Source organism: Bufo bufo, chromosome 2 (assembly GCF_905171765.1).
Source record: "Bufo bufo chromosome 2, aBufBuf1.1, whole genome shotgun sequence".
Taxonomy (NCBI): Eukaryota; Metazoa; Chordata; class Amphibia; order Anura; family Bufonidae; genus Bufo; species Bufo bufo.
This window is the reverse complement of record NC_053390.1, coordinates 27155527-27178661: the sequence shown is the minus strand read 5'-3', so window position 1 is coordinate 27178661 and position 23135 is coordinate 27155527. Positions and strand designations below refer to the sequence as shown.

At 45.4% G+C, this 23135-nt stretch overlaps 1 long non-coding RNA gene and 1 pseudogene across 1 annotated transcript; one reads left to right on the top strand and one right to left on the bottom strand.

Annotated features, from left to right (window-relative positions):
* LOC120990672 overlaps window positions 1-21823 on the top strand; it is a 138122-nt pseudogene extending 116299 nt beyond the window's left edge.
* On the bottom strand, window positions 41-1002 carry LOC120991250. Its single transcript, XR_005776581.1, has 3 exons — window positions 935-1002; window positions 407-531; window positions 41-91 (listed from the first exon to the last, which is right to left on the bottom strand). It is a non-coding gene; the product is annotated as an uncharacterized LOC120991250 (long non-coding RNA).
* Window positions 21824-23135: the final 1312 nt, after the last annotated feature.

Genomic DNA, 23135 nt, shown 5'->3' with positions numbered 1-23135 from the left:
GGGGAGGGGTCCTGCTCCGCCCTCCTGACTCCTGGAGATGGATGATGGGAGTCACACAGTCCCCCGATGTCTTCTTCACTATTGTGTACTCCTGTGGATGGAGAGAGACACTTAGGGAATAAACCCTTCAGGGGCCATGTGCTCTCCTCCGGCCCTTTCCTCCTGGGTACAACGTGCCTACTTACCTTCTCATGGCTCCTACAACATGACTATCGGTCACTGGTCACATGATACATCACTCACCATACTGGGGGCTGGTCTTCAGGTTCTCCGTCACTTGGAAGGTCTGGAGGCCGTTCTCCAGGACCCTGGACTCTTCCTATCACTTCCTATGATGGATTCTCCTTCCCGATGTCTGACTTGTTACAGAATACAATAAAGAGGAGAGAAATCTAGAAAAGTTTACCTCTCCGCTCAGCAGGGAGATGATCTCCAAGGTGAGGTCTAATATTCTTCTGCTGATCTCCTTCCTGTCCATCCTTGGTGGCTCATTCAGGAGAAGGCTCGTATTGCTGGTTTTCTTCATGACACCTCCAAAAACAGGAATAAAGGTTAATCAGTGAGTCCCATGTCCCCGATAATGAGGCCGAGAAAAAGTAGAACTCATCCCGCAAAACTCAGACCCTCATAAAGCTGCACTGACGGGAAAACCCTGAGCTCCGGGTGTATCTAAGCTCCTGGCAGTGCAGTGTGTATCTAAGCTCCTGGCAGTGCAGTGTGTATCTAAGCTCCTGGTGGTAAAATCCTCATTCATATGGAGCAGAATCTCTCATCCAGCACAGAATGATGACAACCCCCACTATCCCCACTACTCCTCCCCCCATCATACTAAGCTGAGGAGCGGAGAAGGATTCCTTGTGTGTAATGGAGGAGAATCTCCAGAGGTGACATGTCTGAGCTCTCCACCACACTGTCTCCTCACAGCTCATCTTACCTGCAGGCTGGAGGAATGGCTGATACCAGAGAGAACAAGAGCCCTGACTACCGACCAGGACCTGCCCAGTGTCTGCTGCACTGCCAGAGCTGAAGGACCTGGGGTGACGTCACCGGCATGTGATCAGTGACTCTCCTTGCTAGCTCCGCCCCTGCACTGATCACATGACAGTGACATCATCACAGGTCCTTTAGCTCTCACAGTACATTCTAAACTGAAGGGGCTCCTGACAGAATCTAGCCCCGCCCCCAATTCCTTCTGAGAACTAATGTTTAATCTGATCCCTCACAGAACTTGTAGGAAAAGTCCTTCAGCCTCCAAATCAGGACATCACCCCATAAAGTGTCCTAGACCTCTCCAGAGCCCATACATTGTAGGCATTACCCAGCAGCAGATACTGGGCAGGTCCTGGTCGGTAGTCAGGGCTCTTGTTCTCTCTGGTATCAGCCATTCCTCCAGCCTGCAGGTAAGATGAGCTGTGAGGAGACAGTGTGGTGGAGAACTCAGACATGTCACCTCTGGAGATTCTCCTCCATTACACACAATAAATCCTATTCATGAGAAATGTCCATGTCCTCCAGGCTCCTCCTCACTTCACCGGCTGGACCCTATAGTCACCATAGAGACTTGCCCCGCCCAGCAGGTATGGGGCCTATTAATGAGAAATATCCAGTGTCCTCCAGGCTCCACCTCACAAGCGTGACCTACAGTTACCATGGAGACCGGCCCCACCCAGCGAGTATGGGGCCAGTGCCCTCCAGGTTCCTCCTCACCTCACAGGTTGGGCCCTAAACCTCCTAAGAAGACTGGCCCCGCCCAGCAAGTATGGGGCCCAAGGTCTATTAATGAGAAATGTCCAGTATCCTCTATGTTCCTCCTTACAGGCCGAACCCTATAGTTCCTAAGGAGACCGGCCCCGCTCAGGCTATGTGGTGCGGTCAAGTTTTTTTTCATTATTACGTTGTACTCATTTTGAGCTAACAATCAGTTTTCAATTGGTCTTCATTAAAAATGTTGAGCTCCTTTCTCTTTGCAGCCTTGAGATTCTCTAGTAGCAGGATCTGAATTTTCACTTTGTTCCGTCAGGCAGCTCAGGTGACAGGCTCTTTATCTCTGCTCTCTGACCTTATAAACATTCATTATAGCTCCGTTCTTACCTTACTGTGTTTATGGCCTCTTAGTAGTTTAGAGATAAGGGTTATTAGATGACCGGCACAAAGTACATTTCTGGGGTTGTCCCATCTTGGACATTGGGGGCATATCGCTAGGATATGCCCCAGTGTCTGATATGTGCAGGTGTAGTGTCCCACTAGGTAAAGGTGGGAACTCCACAAGGGTTAACAAGTCTTTTTGCATTAATGTGATGTTTAATGTGCATTTCCCTGTGTTATCTGGGTGTCAGGCCTGTTAGGGTGTAGTTTAGCCTCCTAGACATTAGAGGGCGCTAGAGAGCCCTAAGTGTATATATAGGTAGGCCTAGACAGGGGAGAGTTAGTTCATTCCAGGTGGCTAGAAGAGTAACCTAGTCAGCCTGAAGCTCCTGAGGCTAAGCTTAGCGCAGTTGAGTTACCCCAGAGGAAGAATCTACCTCCTGGGAGAAACCTGCAGCATCCCTCACAACAGGAACAGCACAACCAGCTCAGAGAAGTAAGCTGAGAGGCAAGTGTACTATAAAATAGCAGCAAGGGTCAATACGGGAGGAAGATTATTTTACCAAGGATTAAAGCCAGCATTTAGGCATCCGGGCCTTGGGATACAGCCAGCCAGAATAGTGGTGGAGATAGTGCAGCCGGGGCTGTGACGCATTAATTGTATACCCTCCAAGTATCTTGCAAGATTAATACCTGCCACATTAAGAAGTAAGCCTGCTTGTGGAATATTGTTATAAGGAACTGCATCATCATTATCAACTGTCTGTATAAAGTTGGGACTGTTTTCCAAGTAAAGCAACGTTTGGTTTACTATACCAGCTGTGTATCTCTATTACTACTCCTACAAATCAGTGTGCCACCGTTACAGGCACTGGCGTCACGATCCTTAAAGGGACCTTGCCTCAGGCACTCAAAATACCTGCAACATCCAGGGCACATCATCCACCATCAGGTCTGGTCCCTACATCCAGAGTGTGCCCCAGAGGAACTTGTGTCTACCTCTCCTTCACTACCGCATGCCTGCCCAGGGTTCTCCTCCAAAAAGTGAGTAACCCTCGATTCCCCATAACGTGACCTCACTATCGCAATACCCTGCAGGTCTGGCGTGCTGCATAAATTGGCGTCACGAACAGGATTACAAAACTGTGTGCCATTATCCACCTAAAAAGTGACCAAGCCCTATTGTTTATTGAAAAATTGCGGGGCCAAAGAGAACTGTAATAATTTGCGGTGTGAAGATTATAGTGCATGGACTGTTTGCCATTTGTGTAAGCCACCGCTTGCTGTCAGTGAATAGACAGCGATTTGCTCAAAGATGGCCGCTTAACCTGACTGGATTACAAGAGCGCCTCGTTGTAACCGTTTGGCGCGAAAAAGGACAAGGTGAAGTTACCGCCCAGCCTGCAAGGAGGAAGGAATGCCGCCCTGTCGGGAAAAAGTACCGCCTACCTGAATCCCGGAGCTGCAAGAGGCCGCGCCTACCTTCTGACGCTAAACGTGGGACTCCCGTCTGACGTAGCGACGCATCTCGCGAGACTTGGAGCGAGCACCGCCAGAGTAAGTAGTAACTTTATCCTTCACCGGCCCCCTTCTGATTACTATACCGGAGCAGCTCCGACCCCTGCTAGGGTACCGGGAAAGGTCCTCCCTTAGCAGCAAGAGACTTCACTTTGAAAAAAAAAAAAAGGGAACTCTGACATTTTAGCTCCGGTCCGGAGACCCCAGAAATGCCTTTTGAAGTGCCCGCAACTGACAATAGGGCACCTGCCGCAGCGGCAGCATCAAGCCTGATGCCATTAACCATGCCGTATTATTTTGGGGCCCCCTGGTTTCCACGATATTCAGGAGAAGCCCACAAATTAAAGGACTTTAGGGACCAGATACTGCCCTTATTCCGGCTCTATCCTATATCTGCTGAACAACAAATGGAGATCCTCCTAGCTCAGTTAGAGGGGGCCGCCCGCAGGGAAGTCATGTCCTGGCCCCGTTCTGAAAAGAGTACCCTGGAGCAAATTTTTGATCGCCTCAGCACCACATTTGAGGCCAGAACGGTGTCCGAAGTTAAAATGCAATTCTTCAGCAGGAAGCAGCAACCTGGGGAGTCGCTCCGCGATTTTGCTCTGTCCTTGCAAAAGACCCTGAGGGCTGTGGTCCAAGTGGACCCCAAGGAAGCTGAGGATCAGGACAGGACTCTTAGAGAACAGTTCATTGCAGGTAGAGGTACAGAGCATTTAAAGGGCCAACTGAGGATGCTGTCAGCCCAACACCCCAATTGTACATTCTTGGACTTTAAAGAGCTGGCCATCAGCATTCTAGGCCAAAACCCGGCCGCAGGGCCAGCAGCCTTGCCTGAATCTCAGGTTTGTCAACCAAATCAATGAGGGGCCGGCTAGAGTCAGTCAAGCCACTCAGGCTCCAGTAACAGATGTAGTGGCAGCACTAATGGAGCAAGTGAACCATCTCACTCTGAGCTTAGAAAGTATGCAAGAAAATAGAGGAGTGGGAAAGACCAATACTGTTGGAAGATGAAGGCCCTTTTCCTCCAAGGCTCCCATCTGCATATAGGGATGTCTACCCAAAAGAACCTGATGGACGGCCAAATTATCGGTCTAGAAATCGAAAGCAGCCTGTTTGCCACTATTGCAAAAAATATGGACATACTGAATCAATGTGCTGGCAGTTAAACGGGCAACCCTTGAGGCAGAGGACCGCCCCTCGGGAGGTAGAACAGTAGGTCCAAAGGATCCAAGCTGGATGCCTAAATACGTGGGATCCCGTCCAAAAATTAAAATATGTATCAACGGGATACCCTTTGAAGCCCTTCTGGATACAGGGTCACAGGTCACCACTATCCAAAGACCTGCCTTTGACAAGTTCTGGGATCCAAGTCTCCTCACCCTGCCACCAGAGTCCTGGCTAGATATCATTGCCAGCAACGGGAAGCCAGTGAAAGTCTATGGATACTGGGAACCTACTCTTCAGGTGGGAGAGGCCACCTTACCACAGCAAGGTGTAATTGTGGTACAAGCAGGAGATAAAGGAAGACACCCTGTGATCCTAGGGACTAATGTCCTTAAAAACTGTTACTCTGAAGTGCTTGAGGCATTTAACCAAACTATATCCTCAGCCTCGCCTGCTTCCAGAAGAGTCATTCAAATGACTATCAGCGTGCTGTGCGCTCAACAAAGGATCGCTAACAAAAAAGGGGAGATTTGTACTGTTCGGATCCGGGACAACCGGCCAGTAATCCTGCCTCCAAACTCCCAGATCATTCTTTGGTGCCGTGCGGTGTTGGGAATCCAGGGTCAGGACTATCAAGCCCTAGTGGAACCCATCCAAATTGAGAATCATCCCTTCGTACGGACAGCCAAGAGTCTGGTGACCGTGTCCCAAGGTAAAGTGCCTGTCTGTTTAATTAATTTTGGTGATCACCCCGTTACTCTTTTTAAGCACTGCCCCGTTGCTCAGCTTTTCCAGGTGTCTTTCCAAGATGTGATCTGTCTGCCTGCCACGGAGGCGTTTCAGACCACACAGAGCAATACCTCAACAATACCTCAACAACATCCTGGTGGGAAGAGCTTCATGTGGGGAACGAATCCACCCCGAAGGAGCAAATAGAGGGAGTTCTGAAGAAGTGAGAGAACATCACAAGGCTTTCAGCAAGCACTCCACGGACTACGAAGAGGTCAGTGTAATCAAACACACCATACCCACTGGCTCTCATCCTGCTATCAAGGAGAGGCACAGACCCATACCACCTACTACCTATCAGTCTGTGAAAGAGATGATACAAGAGATGAAAGACTCTAACATAATTCGGGACAGTCACAGTCCCTGGGCTGCGCCCCTAGTCCTCGTGCGAAAAAAAGATGGCAGTATAAGGTTCTGTGTGGACTACAGAAAGATCAATCAAATCACTCACAAAGATGCCTATCCACTACCACGCATTGAGGAGTCCTTGACTGCCCTGGGGTCATCAGCCTATTTCTCCACCTTGGACTTAACTAGTGGGTACTGGCAAGTACCTATGGCCTCAGAAGATCGAGAAAAGACTGCTTTCACTACACCTATGGGCCTGTTTGAATTTAACTACATGCCGTTTGGACTGTGTAACGCTCCAGGGACATTCCAACGGCTGATGGAACGTTGTTTAGGCCATAGGAACTTTGAAACCGTATTGTTATATCTAGATGACGTCATTATATACTCCAAGACGTATGAGGACCACCTAGAACACCTGGCGGAAGTGTTCCAAGTCCTTACCAAATATGGTCTCAAAATCAAGCCATCTAAGTCACTTGCTGAAACCAGCGGTAAAATACCTAGGGCACGTTGTCAGTGCCGAAGGAGTACAGCCTGATCCTGATAAACTTGCGGCTGTCTGCAATTGGTCTACTCCTACCACCGTAAAAGAGGTGAGAAGCTTTCTCAGCTTTGCAGGGTATTACAGGCGTTTTATACCCCATTTCGCACAAATTACGGATCCAATCCAGGAACTCCTGAGGGGGCACCCTAAGAAGTGTCCAAAGACTCCTATTCCTGTTGAGTGGAGCGAAGAACGGGAGATTGCCTTCCAGCTCCTCAAGAAGAAGCTGACCGAACCCCCTGTTCTGGGTTACCCAGACTATCAGAAGCCGTTCCACCTCTACACAGATGCCACTAAAAGAGGCCTGGGGGCTGTGTTGGCTCAAGTGCAAGATAACAAAGAGAGGGTAATTGCCTACGCCAGCAGATCCCTGAAGGGAGCTGAGAAGAACGACCAGAACTACAGTTCCTTCAAGCTGGAGTTTCTTGCCTTAGTGTGGGCTGTGACCGAGAAGTTCAAAGACTATCTCGCTGCCACGCCATTTGTGGCCCTTACGGACAATAACCCCCTGGCGCATCTGAATACCGCCAAGTTAGGGGCTCTGGAGCAAAGATGGGCCTCCCGCCTTGCCAACTATGACTTTACTGTGAAATACCGGGCAGGCCGCTCCAATGACAATGCTGATGCCCTGTCTCGGCTACCCACTACAGAAGCCCCAGATGAACCAAAAGATGCCTGGGAAGAAGTGGAAATGCCAGCGTTCTACAATAAATTTGTCCAGCAGGATAATATCCGCACTGAGAACCATCCTGCTGCTGATCCTTCCTCACCAGATATTCCTGAGTCCAGAGGCGACCAAGAAAGGTGGATTAAACTCCAGTCTGAAAGTAGAGTCCTCGGGGAACTGCTCGACTTCCTTACCAGTGGGAGAACTCCTGAGAGAGTCCGCAGGAAGAGTGTCGACCCAGAACTGATGAGACTGTAGAGACATCGCCACCTACTTTTCCTTCAAAGGCCTGTTGCTTAGAAGGAGCCTGGACCCAGTGTCCTGTGGTAGGATATATCAAATCCTCCTACCACGTCGAGATGCCAGTCTGGTGCTAGAAATATATCACAACCAGTCCGGACACTTCGGCGTGCAGAAGACTGAGGCCACTATTCGCAGAAGATTCTATTGGATTGGGATGAGAGACGATATTGAGAAATGGTGCCGAGAATGCACTGCCTATGCTGTGGGGCGAACTGAACGTCATGACCAGAGGGCGCCTCTTCATCCTATCGTAAGTAAAACTCCTTTAGAACTTGTTGCTATTGATCATGTGAAGTTGGAGCCGAGTCGCTCAGGGTATACTTATGCCATGACCATTATTGATCACTTCACTAAGTTTGTCGTAGCGGTGCCTGTGAAAGACCTGACAGCTAAGACTACAGCAGATGCCTCCAAGGTGAGGGCTGGGAAGGCTGGTGACCCCATCGGGTTGTGGAGTCCGGTCATTGATATAGTGATTAGGCTACTTTCACACTTGCGGCAGAGTGATCCGACAAGCAGTTCCGTCGCCGGAACTGCCTGCTGAATCCGGCAATCTGCATGCAAACGGACATTTGTAGACGGATTGCTCTCCATTCAGAATGCATTAGGATAAAACTGATCAGTTCTTTTCCGGTATTGAGCCCCTAGGACGGAACTCAGTGCCGGAAAAGAAAAACGCTAGTGTGAAAGTACCCTTATCATGGCGTCTGATGGGACAGGTTCGTACAGTAATGAAGGAGTTAATGTCCATTTTGGAAGCTGAAGGAGTGGATCATAAAAGGAAAGAAAGTCTATGGGACTTGGTTTCTAAAACTGCATCAGAAAACCTGACCATGTGACCCTACAAGTCATCGACCGAGGGTCCACGTGCGCAGACTCAGGATCTGGAGATCACAGGAGGCCATGGTCTCTGATGGTCACAGGTCTATATTCTACATGAAGAGTTACAGGAACAGCTGAGGAAGTGTGTATGCTGGGAGTTGTAGTTTCACAACAGCTGGAGGTTGCTGATCCCTGATTTACATGGATGTACAAACCTCACTGCACTGCCAGGTGTCTCCTGCCTCCATAAACTACACTGCCAGGAGCTTAGATACACACTGCACTGCCAGGAGCTTAGATACACACAGAGCTCAGGGTTTTTCCCGTCAGTGCAGCTTTATGAGGGTCTGAGTTTTGCAGGATGAGTTGTACTTTTTCTCACCCTCATTATCGGGGACATGGGACTCACTGATTAACCTTTATTCCTTTTTTTGGAGGAGGGATGAAGAAAACCAGCAATACGACCCTTCTCCTGAATGAGCCACCAAGAATGGACAGGATGGAGATCAGCAGAAGAATATTAGACCTCACCTTGGAGATCATCTCTCTACTGAGCGGAGAGGTAAATTTTTCTAGATTTCTCTCCTCTTTATTGTATTCTGTAACAAGTCAGACATCGGGAAGGAGAATCCATCATAGGAAGTGATAGGAAGAGTCCAGGGTCCTGTAGAACGGCCTCCAGATCTTCCAAGTGATGGAGAACCTGAAGATCAGCCCCCAGTAGGGTGAGTGATGTATCATGTGACCAATAGTCATGTTGTAGGAGCCATGAGAAGGTAAGTAGGCACGTTGTATCCAGGAGGAAAGGGCCATAGGAGAGCACATGGCCCCTGAAGGGTTTATTCCCTAAGTGTCTCTCTCCATCCACAGGAGTACACAATATTGAAGAAGACATTGGGGGACTGTGTGACTCCCATCATCCATCTCCAGGAGTCAGGAGGGCAGAGCAGGACCCCTCACATCAGTAGAAGATCCTGGAACTCACCCACAAGATGATGGAGCTGCTGACTGGAGAGGTGACACTGCTGGGAATGCTGGGAAATTCTCCAGTAACAGCACTGGAGGGGTCTGGGTGATGATGGTTTCATTGTGTTGTCAGGTTCCTATAAGGTGTCAGGATGTCACTGTCTATTTCTCCATGGAGGAGTGGGAGTATATAGAAAGACACAAGGATCTGTACAAGGAGGCCATGATGGAGGAGCACCAGCCTCTTATATCACAAGGTAAGAGCCGTCATGTGCAGTGTATACATGTGTGTGCAGTGACATGTAATGGAGGAGCACCAGCCTCTTATATCACAAGGTAAGAGCCGTCATGTGCAGTGTATACACGTGTGTGCAGTGACATGTAATGGAGGAGCACCAGCCTCTTATATCACAAGGTAAGACCCGTCATGTGCGGTGTATACACGTGTGTGCAGTGACATGTAATGGAGGAGCACCAGCCTTGTATATCACAAGGTAAGAGCCGTCATGTGCAGTGTATACACGTGTGCGCAGTGACATGTAATGGAGGATCACCAGCCTCTTATATCACAGGGTAAGACCCGTCATGTGCAGTGTATACACGTGTGTGCAGTGACATGTAGTGGAGGATCACCAGCCTCTTATATCACAAGGTAAGAGCCGTCATGTGCAGTGTATACACGTGTGTGCAGTGACATGTAGTGGAGGAGCACCAGCCTCACAAGTAGTGATGGGTTAACTTGTGTTTTACAAGTTCGAGTTTGGGGTTTTGGTTTGGGTTTTATAACAATTACGTTATGCATTTCGTCATAGTAGAAGTCTATGCTGGCCATAGCATATTTCTCATAGACGTCAATCTTAATGTTTTGGAGTCTATGGCAGAAGCGATCTGATGATTGCATGTTCAGGTTCCCTGGGGGAACTTTTAAAAAGTGTAAAAAAGAAAAACCAGTTTTTTTTAAATATAAAGAAATATAAAAATTCAAATCACTTCCTTTCCCCAAAGTAAAAATAAACAGTAAAAAATAGACATCATAGGCATCACTGCGTCCCAAAACACTTGTACAATTAAAATCTAAAAATATTTATCCCAACGGAAAACAGTGTAATGGAAAAAAAAATCTAAATGAACGAATCACCATTTTTTCATTTCTTCACCTTCCCCAAAATTTATGGGGGTCAAAATATAGCAATGCAAATAAAAATATATTTTCTAAAGTAAAAAAAAAAAAAACTATACATATGTGGTACCTTTGTAATCGTACTGACCCAGAAAATGAAGGGCACGGGTAATTTTTATCCCGTATTGTAGTGAACACTGTCAATCCAAAACCCATAAAACTGTGGTGAAATAGCTTTTTTTTCTAATTCAATCCCATTGGAATTATTTTCCAGCTTCCCACTACATTGAATGCAACCTTAAATGGTGACGTTAGAAAGTACAACATGTCCCACCAAAATAAGCCCTCATACTGCTATGTGAACTGAAAAGTAAAATGTTATGGCTTCGGGAAGCTATGGAATGAAAAACGGAAATGTAAAATGCCCCAGTCCTGAAAGGGTTAAAGAGGATCTCTAACTAGATTTTACAATATATACTGCATGTAGTATGAATAGATCTTTTGGGCCTGATAAGGCCAGTGTACCTAAATCTGCCTGTCAGAATGGCCATTTGAACGTTTTACTGTGTGACATTAAAATTAGTATATTGTGACTCGAGCTAGAGAGAGAATCCTGTATTCACTACACTCAGTCTCTGTCCATCTATAGCTTTGACAAAATCCTTCTAGTGCACCTCCTCCCCTGCTGCTGCTTTCTCACACATGCTCAGTACTGCACTGAAACTGCTGCTGGAAAATGGGGGATCTCTCAGTCCAAAGACTGTGTTAGATTTTAGCAGCAGCAGAGGAGGAGGTACACTAAAAACCTTGACCTTGTCAATTAAGCTGTAGGTAAGCAATGTACACTGACGAGCAAAAGGGTAACTGTCACAGTCCCTCAGGTGATTGGTGTCAGGAGATCAGAGAGACTGGCTAAGCGTGGAGGAATCTAACAGCCTCCTTGATTTCTCTTTATTCAGTGTTGATAGGGTTAAGGACCACTTCCCTTTTCTAAGCTGTTGCTCAGTGGTCATCATTTCTACCCTTTATAGTCTGACCCCACCCTTCTGAGTATGCGGTAGATAGCTTCATTTGGGTTTGGCTGAGCTGGTGTGAGGTCATCTCTGGTGTTCCTGTTCTTCTATATCTACAGAAGTTAAGTGTCGCGTTTGTATTTGTTATATTCCCTGGGCCTGAGACAGAGACTTCCATTCGTCCATCTGGGGAGGAATGGGTTGTCTCTGGTCCTTAACTTATTCCAGAGCCTTATAGGGAAATCAGGGCCTAAGCATCCTGCATATGAATATTCCTACCTTCAAGGTCTATTCATATTGATAGGTAGTCAGGGCCCGTATTAGGGTTGTCTAGGAGGTGACCTGTTTCTTCACTGTTCCCCTTCCCTCCTGTGTTCAGTGTGGAGTTTTCCCCCCACTGTGACCAGTGGTGAAGAAACAGGTCACACTGCGCTATTAGGGAATGTGAGAATAAGTTGTAATGTGTAGTATATAAGAAGAAAAAGATTGTTCCACCACCAGGAGCAAAACAGTAACAATGCAGTTACATGAGAAAAATCTGCATGACTAATCATATGCTAAATAGCTGCAAGTCCAATGTATGAGTTAGCCAAGATGATTGTCAATAAAATGATGAGAGTCTTACGTTCAAAGCTGAAGTGGATGGTGAGATATGGACCCTGAAAGTCAAAAGTTCTAAACATTGTTACTGTCATGATCAGTGTGGGGGGAAACTCCATACTGAACACAGGAGGGAAGGGGAACAGTAACTGGGCCTGGAAACTGGTGAAGAAACAGGTCACCTCCTAGAAAACCCTAATCCGGGCCCTGACAACCTATCAATATGAATAGACCTTGAAGGTAGGAATATTCATATGCAGGATACCTAGGCCCTGATTTCCCTATAAGACCCTGGAATAAGTTAAGGATCAGAGACAACCCATTCCTCCCCACATGGACGAATGGAACTCTGTGTCTCAGGCCCAGATACAACAACAGGGAAAAAAACAAATACAAACGCGACACTTAATTTCTGTAGAGATGGAAGAACAGGAACACCAGAGACGACCTTACACCAGCTCAGCCAAACCCAAATTAAGCTATCTACTGCACAGTCAGAAGGGTGGGGTCAGACTATAAAGGGTAGAAGTGATGACCACTGAGCAACAGCTGAGAAAAGGGAAGTGGTCATTAACCCTATCAACACTGAATAAAGAGAAATCAAGGAGGCTGTTAGATTCCTCCAAGCTCAGCCAGTCTCTATGATCTCCTGACACCAATCACCTGAGGGACTGTGACAGTACCCCCCCCCCCTTCTACAGGTGACCTCCGGGCACCCAGGACCGACCTTATCAGGATGGGCTCTGTGAAAGGCCTTCACCAGACGATTTGCATTAACATCGGCGGCTGGAACCCACATCCTCTCCTCTGGTCCGTAACCCTTCCAGTGGACGAGATACTGGAGGGATCTACGGAGAACTCGGGAGTCCACAATCCTGCTGATTTGAAATTCTAAATTACTGTCCACCATGACAGGAGCGGGAGGCAAGGAGGACATCTCAACAGGTTCGACACATTTCTTCAACAACGACTTATGAAATACGTTATGAATTTTCAAAGCCTGATGAAGTTCAAGACGGAAGGCTACAGGGTTAACAATGGCAGTGATCTTATATGGACCAATAAATCTTGGGCCCAACTTCCAAGAAGGTACCTTAAGCTTAATGTTTCTTGTGGACAGCCACACAGAATCACCCACTCTCAGGTCCGGACCATTCATGTCTCCTGTCAGCCACACGCCTATACCTGTTGTCCATCTTTTTCAAGTTATTTTGAATTTTCCGCCAAATCGATGACAAAGAAGAGGAAAATTGTTCCTCCTCAGGAATACCGGACGTTTGAGAACCAGAAAATGTGCCAAACTGCGGATGGAATCCATATGCCCCAAAAAACGGTGACTTATCAGTGGACTTCTGTCTACGGTTATTTAAGGGCGAACTCAACTAACGACAAGAAAGAAGACCACTCCTCCTGGTTCTCCGAAACAAAACATTTCAAGTAGGTCTCCAGATTCTGATTAGTGGGCTCCGTCTGTCTGTTCGACTGAGGGTGAAAAGCCGAATAAAAGGACAATTGTACCCCCAGTCGAGTACAGAACGCTTTCCAGAATCTGGAAACAAACTGAGTCCCCTGATCAGACACCACATCAGAGGGAATGCCATGTAATTTCACAAATTTATCGACAAACACCTGTGCAAGAGTTTTGGCATTAGGTAGAGCAGGCAATGCTATAAAATGCGCCATTTTGCTAAACCGATCAACTACCACCAGTATCACGTTTTTTCCCAAAGAATTTGGTAAATCCATGATAAAGTCCATGGACAAATGCTATATAGTTGCAAGTCCAATTTATGTATGAGATAGCCAAGATGATTGATGATAGTCTCACGTTCCAGGCTGTAGTGGATGGTGAGATATGGAGCCTTAAAATCAAAAGTTCAAAACATTGTTATCCTTTTGCTCGTCAGTGTAGCATGGGTTTTTCTGATGAATCCACCAGTTTTATCAGGTCTAAAAAACATATTTAATACTGAATGCAGTTTGTGTTGAGAAATGTGATGACAGATCCTTAGTAAATTTGTTATTTTAATGTGGTGCCTATTTGGCATTGAAAGGCTAAATGTGTTGGCAGGACTGCAAGATATAGTTGGATTTTTCACATTTCTTTATTATTGTTTCTCTAATAAAAGTGGTGACTGGGTGTACACCAGAATCCTGAACATTGTCAGGCAATATTATAGAAAACATAATATGGCTGGAATCATATGTGCAGTGTTTTGAACCAAAGTCAGAAATGCATTCAAAATGAATGACTTACTGTACACCTATAATTCCTGCTGGAACCACTTCCAGCCTAATATAAATATTATACATTTGTCTATTCTGTAGTTTGGGGAAAAAAAAACATAAAAAATTCCAATTTTCATCTTCACAGAGAATCCCAGTAAGCATTTTAAGGGAAACTTCATATCATCCCTAAATTATAAAGCAGAAGATGAAGATCTCATGCAGAGTTCTTCAGAAGAAACCCACATTAACCTCCATCGAGAACTACCACATAATCCCTCTAATCATGAGGAACCTTCTCATGATCTATCACATATTGTTACCATAAGTTCAGGTCAGAAAGGGGGTAAAGAGTTTCACTGTGATAAAGAGTTTACAAGAAGATCAAGTCAGTCCACACACAGAAGAATTTACACAGGAGAGAAGCCATATTCATGTTCAAAATGTGAGACATTTTTTAACCACCTCAGCCCCCATAGCTTTAACACCCTTAATGACCAGGCCACTTTTTACACTTCTGACCTACAGTACTTTCACCGTTTATTGCTCGGTCATGCAACTTACCACCCAAATGAATTGTACCTCCTTTTCTTCTCACTAATAGAGCTTTCATTTGGTGGTATTTCATTGCTGCTGACATTTTTACTTTTTTTGTTATTAATCGAAATTTAAGATTTTTTTGCAAAAAAATGACATTTTTCACTTTCAGTTGTACAATTTTGCAAAAAAAACGACATCCATATATAAATCTTTCTCTAAATTTATTGTTCTACATGTCTTTGATAAAAAAAAAATGTTTGGGTAAAAAAAAATGGTTTGGGTAAAAGTTATAGCGTTTACAAACTATGGTACAAAAATGTGAATTTCCGCTTTTTGAAGCAGCTCTGACTTTCTGAGCACCTGTCATGTTTCCTGAGGTTCTACAATGGCCAGACAGTACAAACACCCCACAAATGACCCCATTTCGGAAAGTAGACACCCTAAGGTATTCGCTGATGGGCATAGTGAGTTCATAGAACTTTTTATTTTTTGTCACAAGTTAGTGGAAAATTATGATTTTTTTTTTTCTTACAAAGTCTCATATTCCACTAACTTGTGACAAAAAATAAAAACTTCTATGAACTCAATATGCCCATCAGCGAATACCTTGGGGTGTCTTCTTTCCAAAATGGGGTCACTTGTGGGGTAGTTATACTGCCCTGGCATTCTAGGGGCCCAAATGTGTGGTAAGTAGTTTGAAATCAAAATCTGTAAAAAATGGCCGGTGAAATCCGAAAGGTGCTCTTTGGAATGTGGGCCCCTTTGCCCACCTAGGCTGCAAAAAAGTGTCACACATCTGGTATCTCCGTACTCAGGAGAAGTTGGGCAATGTGTTTTGGGGTGTCATTTTACATATACCCATGCTGGGTGATATAAATATCTTGGTCAAATGCCAACTTTGTATAAAAAAATGGGAAAAGTTGTCTTTTGCCAAGATATTTCTCTCACCCAGCATGGGTATATGTAAAATGACACCCCAAAACACATTGCCCAACTTCTCCTGTGTACGGAGATACCAGATGTGTGACACTTTTTTGCAGCCTAGGTGGGCAAAGGGGCCCACATTCCAAAGAGCACCTTTCGGATTTCACCGGCCATTATTTACAGATTTTGATTTCAAACTACTTACCACACATTTGGGCCCCTAGAATGCCAGGGCAGTATAACTACCCCACAAGTGACCCCATTTTGGAAAGAAGACACCCCAAGGTATTCGCTGATGGGCATAGTGAGTTCATAGAATTTTTTATTTTTTGTCACAAGTTAGTGGAATATGAGACTTTGTAAGAAAAAAAAAAAATCATCATTTTCCACTAACTTGTGACAAAAAATAAAAAATTCTAGGAACTCGCCATGCCCCTCACGAAATACCTTGGGGTGTCTTCTTTCCAAAATGGGGTCACTTGTGGGGTAGTTATACTGCCCTGGCATTCTAAGGGCCCAAATGTGTGGTAAGTAGTTTGAAATCAAAATCTGCCCACTTAGGCTGCAAAAAAGTGTCACACATGTGGTATCTCCGTACTCAGGAGAAGTTGGGCAATGTGTTTTGGGGTGTCATTTTACATATACCCATGCTGGGTGAGAGAAATATCTCGGCAAAAGACAACTTTTCCCATTTTTTTATACAAAGTTGGCATTTGACCAAGATATTTATCTCACCCAGCATGGGTATATGTAAAATGACACCCCAAAACACATTCCCCAACTTCTCCTGAGTATGGCGATACCACATGTGTGACACTTTTTTGCAGCCTAGATGCGCAAAGGTGCCCAAATTCCTTTTAGGAGGGCATTTTTTGACATTTGGATCCCAGACTTCTTCTGACGCTTTAGGGCCCCTAAAAAGCCAGGGCAGTATAAATACCCCACATGTGACCCCATTTTGGAAAGAAGACACCCCAAAGTATTCAATGAGGGGCATGGCGAGTTCATAGAAAAAAAAAAAATTTGGCACAAGTTAGCGGAAATGGATTTTTTTGTTTTTTTTCTCACAAAGTCTCCCTTTCCGCTAACTTGAGACAAAAATTTCAATCTTTCATGGACTCAATATGTCCCCCAGCGAATACCTTGGGGTGTCTTCTTTCCAAAATGGGGTCATTTGTGGGGTGTTTGTACTGCCCTGGCATTTGAGGGTCTCCGCAATCATTACATGTATGGCCAGCATTAGGAGTTTCTGCTATTCTCCTTATATTGAGCATACGGGTAATGAGATTTTTTTTTTTCGTTCAGCCTCTGGGCTGAAAGAAAAAATGAACGGCACAGATTTCTTCATTCGCATCGATCAATGTGGATGAAAAAATCTCTGCCAAAAAAAAAAGAGGGGAAAGGCGTCTGCCAGGACATAGGAGCTCCGCCCAACATCCATACCCACTTAGCTCGTATTCCCTGGCAAACCAGATTTATCCATTCACATCAATCGATGTGGATGAATAAATCATTGCCGGGTTTTTTTGTTTTTTTTTATATATACAAAGTGTTTGCCAAAGCATATGAACACCGCCACCTCCTCAGCTCATATGCCTCGGCAAACGTATCTTTTACTGCAGAGGAGAAATCTCGTCTTGCAGCGCCGCATACACCGACTTGTGTGTAATCTGACAGCAGCGCAATGCTTCTGTCAGAATGCACATCAGTGCTGCAGCTAGTCGATCGGTTGGTCCACCTGGAAGGTAAAAAAACAAAACAAAAAAGAAAAAACCAGGCCGCAACGCAATAAATTTTATTAACTTTATAATAACTTTTGAACAGAACATATAAACTTTTTTTAACTTTTTGAACTGAAAGTTAACTTTTTTACTTACTGGTGTTTTTTTTTTTTTTTTTACCTTTTATAGGACAAACCTCTCCTTCCCCATGGGACAATGTGCAAAGCGCAAATCGCCCAAAGATGTGGCGAAGTACATTATGCACTTTATCCCAGGTGAAAGGAGAGGTTTGCAGCAGCTGTGAGTAAAAGGGCCCTAATAGCCCTGTGTGCCTGTCCTGTGAGATGCAATCCCTATGCTAAGTGTACCTGTGTGTGGTACTTCTGGAAACACTCTCCATAGCATAGGGCAGGGTGGTCAGGACAGTCAGGACAGAAATAGCGGGTGTCACGCCTTATTCCACTCCTGCTACAGACACGACATCTTTTTCGGGGTGACGGTTGGGTTGAGGTACCAGGAACGACACTGGGGAAATGTTGCTCGTGTAGACGGCTAACTACACTGGTGGTTGGGGCCACGGAACCTCCTGGATACAGGAGGTTCTCGATGATCTCTTCCTGAAATTTGAGGAAGGATCGTGTTCTCCCAGCCTTACTGTAGAGAACAAAACTATTATATGCAGCCAATTGAATTAAATATACAGACACCTTCTTATACCAGCGTCTGGTGCGTCGGGAAACTAAATACGGAGCCAACATCTGGTCATTGAAGTCCACCCCTCCAATGAGCGCATTATAGTCGTGGACTGAGAGGGGCTTTTCAATGACACGGGTTGCCCGCTCAATTTGTATTGTCGTGTCTGCGTGAATGGAGGAGAGCATGTAAACGTCACGCTTGTCTCTCCATTTCACCGCGAGCAGTTCTTCGTTACACAAGGCAGCCCTCTCCCCCCTTGCAAGACGGGTGGTAACGAGCCGTTGGGGGAAGCCCACGCGACTAGTTTCTGCTATTCTCCTTATATTGAGCATACGGGTAATGAGATTTTTTTTTTTCGTTCAGCCTCTGGGCTGAAAGAAAAAATGAACGGCACAGATTTCTTCATTCGCATAGATCAATGTGGATGAAAAAATCTCTGCCCAAAAAAAAAGAGGGGAAAGGCGTCTGCCAGGACATAGGAGCTCCGCCCAACATCCATACCCACTTAGCTCGTATTCCCTGGCAAACCAGATTTATCCATTCACATCAATCGATGTGGATGAATAAATCATTGCCGTTTTTTTTGTTTTTTTTTTATATATACAAAGTGTTTGCCAAAGCATATGAACACCGCCACCTCCTTCGCGCGGTGCCACAGCAGCCAATCTGTTCTAGGAACAAATACCTGAAGAGGGGCACACTTGTGTAGAAATTGTCCACATAAAGATGGTACCCCTTGCCAAATAAGGGTGACACCAAGTCCCAGACTGTCTTCCCACTGCTCCCCAGGTAGTCAGGGCAACCGACCGGCTCCAGGGTCTGATCTTTTCCCTCATAGATCCGAAATTTGTGGGTATAGCCTGTGGCCCTTTCACAGAGCTTATACAATTTGACCCCATACCGGGCGCGCTTGCTTGGGAGGTATTGTTTGAAGCCAAGGCACCCGGTAAAATGTATTAGGGACTCGTCTACGCAGATGTTTTGCTCTGGGGTATACAAATCTGCAAATTTCTGGTTGAAGTGGTCTATGAGGGGCCGAATTTTGTGGAGCCGGTCAAAAGCAGGGTGGCCTCTGGGACGGGAGGTGGTGTTGTCGCTAAAGTGCAGGAAACGCATGATGGCCTCAAATCGTGCCCTGGACATAGCAGCAGAGAACATGGGCATGTGATGAATCGGGTTCGTGGACCAATATGACCGCAATTCATGCTTTTTGGTAAGACCCATGTTGAGGAGAAGGCCCAGAAAAATTTTAATTTCGGAAACTTGGACTGGTTTCCACCGGAAAGGCTGGGGATAAAAGCTTCCCGGGTTGGCGGCTATAAATTGAGTGGCATACCGATTTGTTTCTGCCACGACTAAGTCCAAGAGCTCCGCAGTCAAGAACAGCTCAAAAAATCCCAGGGCCGAACCGATCTGAGCTGTCTCAACCCGAACTCCAGACTGGGCGGTGAAAGGGGGAACTACAGGTGCGGCTGAAGTTGGTGACTGCCAATCAGGATTTGCCAGCACCTCAGGGACTCTAGGGGCTCTACGGGCCTGTCTGTGCGGTGGCTGCGACGGGGTAACTACTGCACGTGCCACCGTACCAGCTTCAACTGCCCTTCTGGTGCTCGCCACTTCACCATGTTGTACGGCAGTGCTGGTACTAGGTCCAGGGAGGGCTGCGCTGCTGGTGTATGCCTCACCACGTGATCCGACAGCGCCAGCCCCACTCTGCTGCTCTTGAAGCGGATCCTGCGCAACCTGTGGTCTAGCGACATGGGGCCGGGTACGCCTGGTTCTATCAGGGACCTCAACCTCCTCGTCCGAACTTTGGGTCAGAGTGCCACTGCTTTCTACAGGTTCATATTCTGACCCGCTAGATTCGTCAGATGAGGGTTCCCATTCCTCATCCGACTGGGTCAGAATCCTGTAGGCCTCTTCAGAAGAATATCCCCTGTTTGACATTTGGACTACTAAATTTAGGGGTATTCCCTGAGACTAGCCAAGAAAAAAAGCAAGCCTGTCTTACAAAGGGGAGGCTAGCGAAGTACCGGAGGCCGCTGCGGTTGATAAAAAATATCAAAACTGATTTTTTTATCGCCGCAGCGCTTGGAAAGTGATTGTGCAGTGATCAAAAAAATATATATTTTTTGTCACTGCGGCGGGGCGGGCGTGGGTGAACGCACGTGTGGGCGACCGATCAGGCCTGATCGGGCAAACACTGCGTTTTGGGTGGAGGGCGAGCTAAGGTGACACTAATACTATTATAGATCTGACTGTGATCAGTTTTGATCACTTACAGATACTATAAAAGTACAAATGCTGATTAGCGATACGCTAATCAGCGAATCAGTGACTGCGGTGCAGTGGGCTGGGCGCTAACTGACGCTAAACTACCTACAAAAGGGGCCTAAACTATCCTAAAACCTAACAGTCAATACCAGTGAAAAAAAAAAGTGACAGTTTACACTGATCACTTTTTTCCTTTCACTAGGTGATTGACAGGGGTGATCAAGGGGTTAATTCGGGTGATGGGGGTGATCTGGGGCTAAGGTGAAGTGTTTGGTGCTACTCACTGTGATGTCTGCTCCTCTGCTGGAACCAACCGACGAAAAGGACCAGCAGAGGAGCAGACAAGCCATTTAACACATCATATTTACTAATATAATATGTTAGATGGCTTGTGATTTGATTTTTTGAAAATCGCCAGCCTGCCAGCCACGATCATTGGCTAGCAGGCTGGTGACGAAATACTCTTCTAACTTTTGCCGGCCCGCGATGCGCATGCGCGGGCCGGCTTTGAGCGAAATCTCGCGTCTCGCGAGATGACGCGTATATGCGTGACTGTGCGCCGGGCTGCCGCCTCCGGAATGCGATCCTGCGTTAGGCGGTCCGGAGGTGGTTAAACAGAAATTAAATATTGTTATACACGAGAGAAGTCACACAGGGAAGAAACCATATTCATGTTTAAAATGTGGGAGATGTTTTACACAACAATCAGATCTTATTAGACATGAGAGAATTCACACAGGAGAGAAACCATATTCATGTTCAGAATGCGGGAAATGTTTTGCAGATAAATCATATCTTATTAGACATAAGAGAAGTCACACAGGAGAGAAACCATATTCATGTTCAGAATGTGGAAAATGTTTTACAAATAAATCGCATCTTGTTACACATAAGAGAAGTCACACAGGAGAGAAACCGTATTCTTGTTTAGAATGTGGGAAATGTTTTGCACAAAAATCAAATCTTGTTACGCATGAGAGATGTCAGACAGGAGAGAAGCCATATTCATGTTCAGAATGTGGAAATTGTTTTGCACAAAAATCAACTCTTGTTAGACATAAGAGAAGTCACACAGGGGAGAAGCCATATTCATGTTCAGAATGTGGCAGTTGTTTTACAAATAAATCATATCTTATTACACATGAGAGAAGTCACACAGAAGAGAAGCCGTATTCATGTTCAGAATGTGGGAAATGTTTTGCACAGAAACCAAATCTTGTTAGACATGAGATAATTCATACAGGAGAGAAACCATATTCATGTTCAGAATGTGGGAAATGTTTTGCAGATAAATCATATCTTGTTACACATGGGAGAATTCACACAGGACAGAAACCATTTTAATGTTCAGAATGTGGGAAGTGTATTGCAGATGAATCATATCTTGTCAGACATGAGAGAAGTCACATAGGAGAGAAGACATATTCATGTTCAGAATGTGGGAAATGTTTTACACAAAAATCAGACCTTGCTACACATGAGAGATGTCACACAGGAGAAAAACCATATTCATGTTCAGAATGTGGGAAATGTTTTACAAAGAAATCAGATCTTGTTATGTAGGGGATAATTCAAAAGGAGAGAAGCTGTAACACCAAAATGCTATAACAGCAAAATAGAACTTTATACCTATGTTTTTTTGTTTTTTTTAAAGAAAATAGTTTAATCACCAACCTCATGGAAGTATAGAAGCAGTACATAAATGACTGTATCAATCACATAACGTTAATAAAGGTGTTAGCTGTAAAACAGACGAGGGTGCATGTATCTCAAATATTAACTTAAGTTATGTTCATTTAAAAAATAACAATATGAAAGACCCAGCATAGAAATGCAAACAGTATAAAAAAGAAAAATAATTAAAACAAGCTGACTCCTGGCACCCCTGCCGATCAGCTGTTTGAAGAGATGGCTGTGCTCCTACGAGCGCTGCCTTCTCTTCATTGTTTACCTGCTCGCCATCGTGACCGCAGCGGTGAGCAGGTGTAATTACACCTAAGACGTCCCATTCACCTGTATACGATGTCTCCCAACTATACACTTGAATGGAAGGTGCTATCTCATAAAAGTGAATGGGACCGCTTAGGTGTAATTACACCTGCTTACTGCTGCAGTTGCGACAGCAAGCAGATAAACAATGAAGAGAAGGCAGCGTTCGTAGGAGCACAGCCTTTTCTTCAAACAGTTGATCTGACATTGATGACCTATACTAAGGATAGGTCATCAATATAAATAAAGCAGACAACCCCGTTAAAGGTGTTGGCAAACCTCCCCCAATTGGCCAGACCTATAAAGGGAAGCTTACTTATCAGGCTCTGACTCCCTGCTCCTTCTTTGACTGGCCTGCAGCCAATCACTTGTGACTGGTGCCTTGCATCATGTGACATGACGTAAGGGGAACCGGTCACTGCCACACTCCGTGATTGGCTGCAGGTAATGTCAAACTGCAGTCCAGAAAGAGCGGGGAGACAGCACTGGTAAGCAGGTAAGTAAGTTTCAGTTTAAAATCCCCCTCCCCTCCAAACACACACACACATTCTTGCACAGCCCCTTTAACACCAACTATCCACCCAAGAGTACTGTAGAGGCAAGTAGCAGCACCCAAACAAGCAAACACAATTATTAATCAAACCTTAGTAATGTGTCATCAGAAAATGACCTTTTGTTTAATTCACACTTTTATGTTAAACATGTTTTCATATAATTTTTGGTGATGTTATATTTTATTTTCAATGTTACTATCTATATTAAATAACATAAAATCCTCAATTTTTCACGCTGAGCGCCACTTCTTTGTACAGATCACTTTATT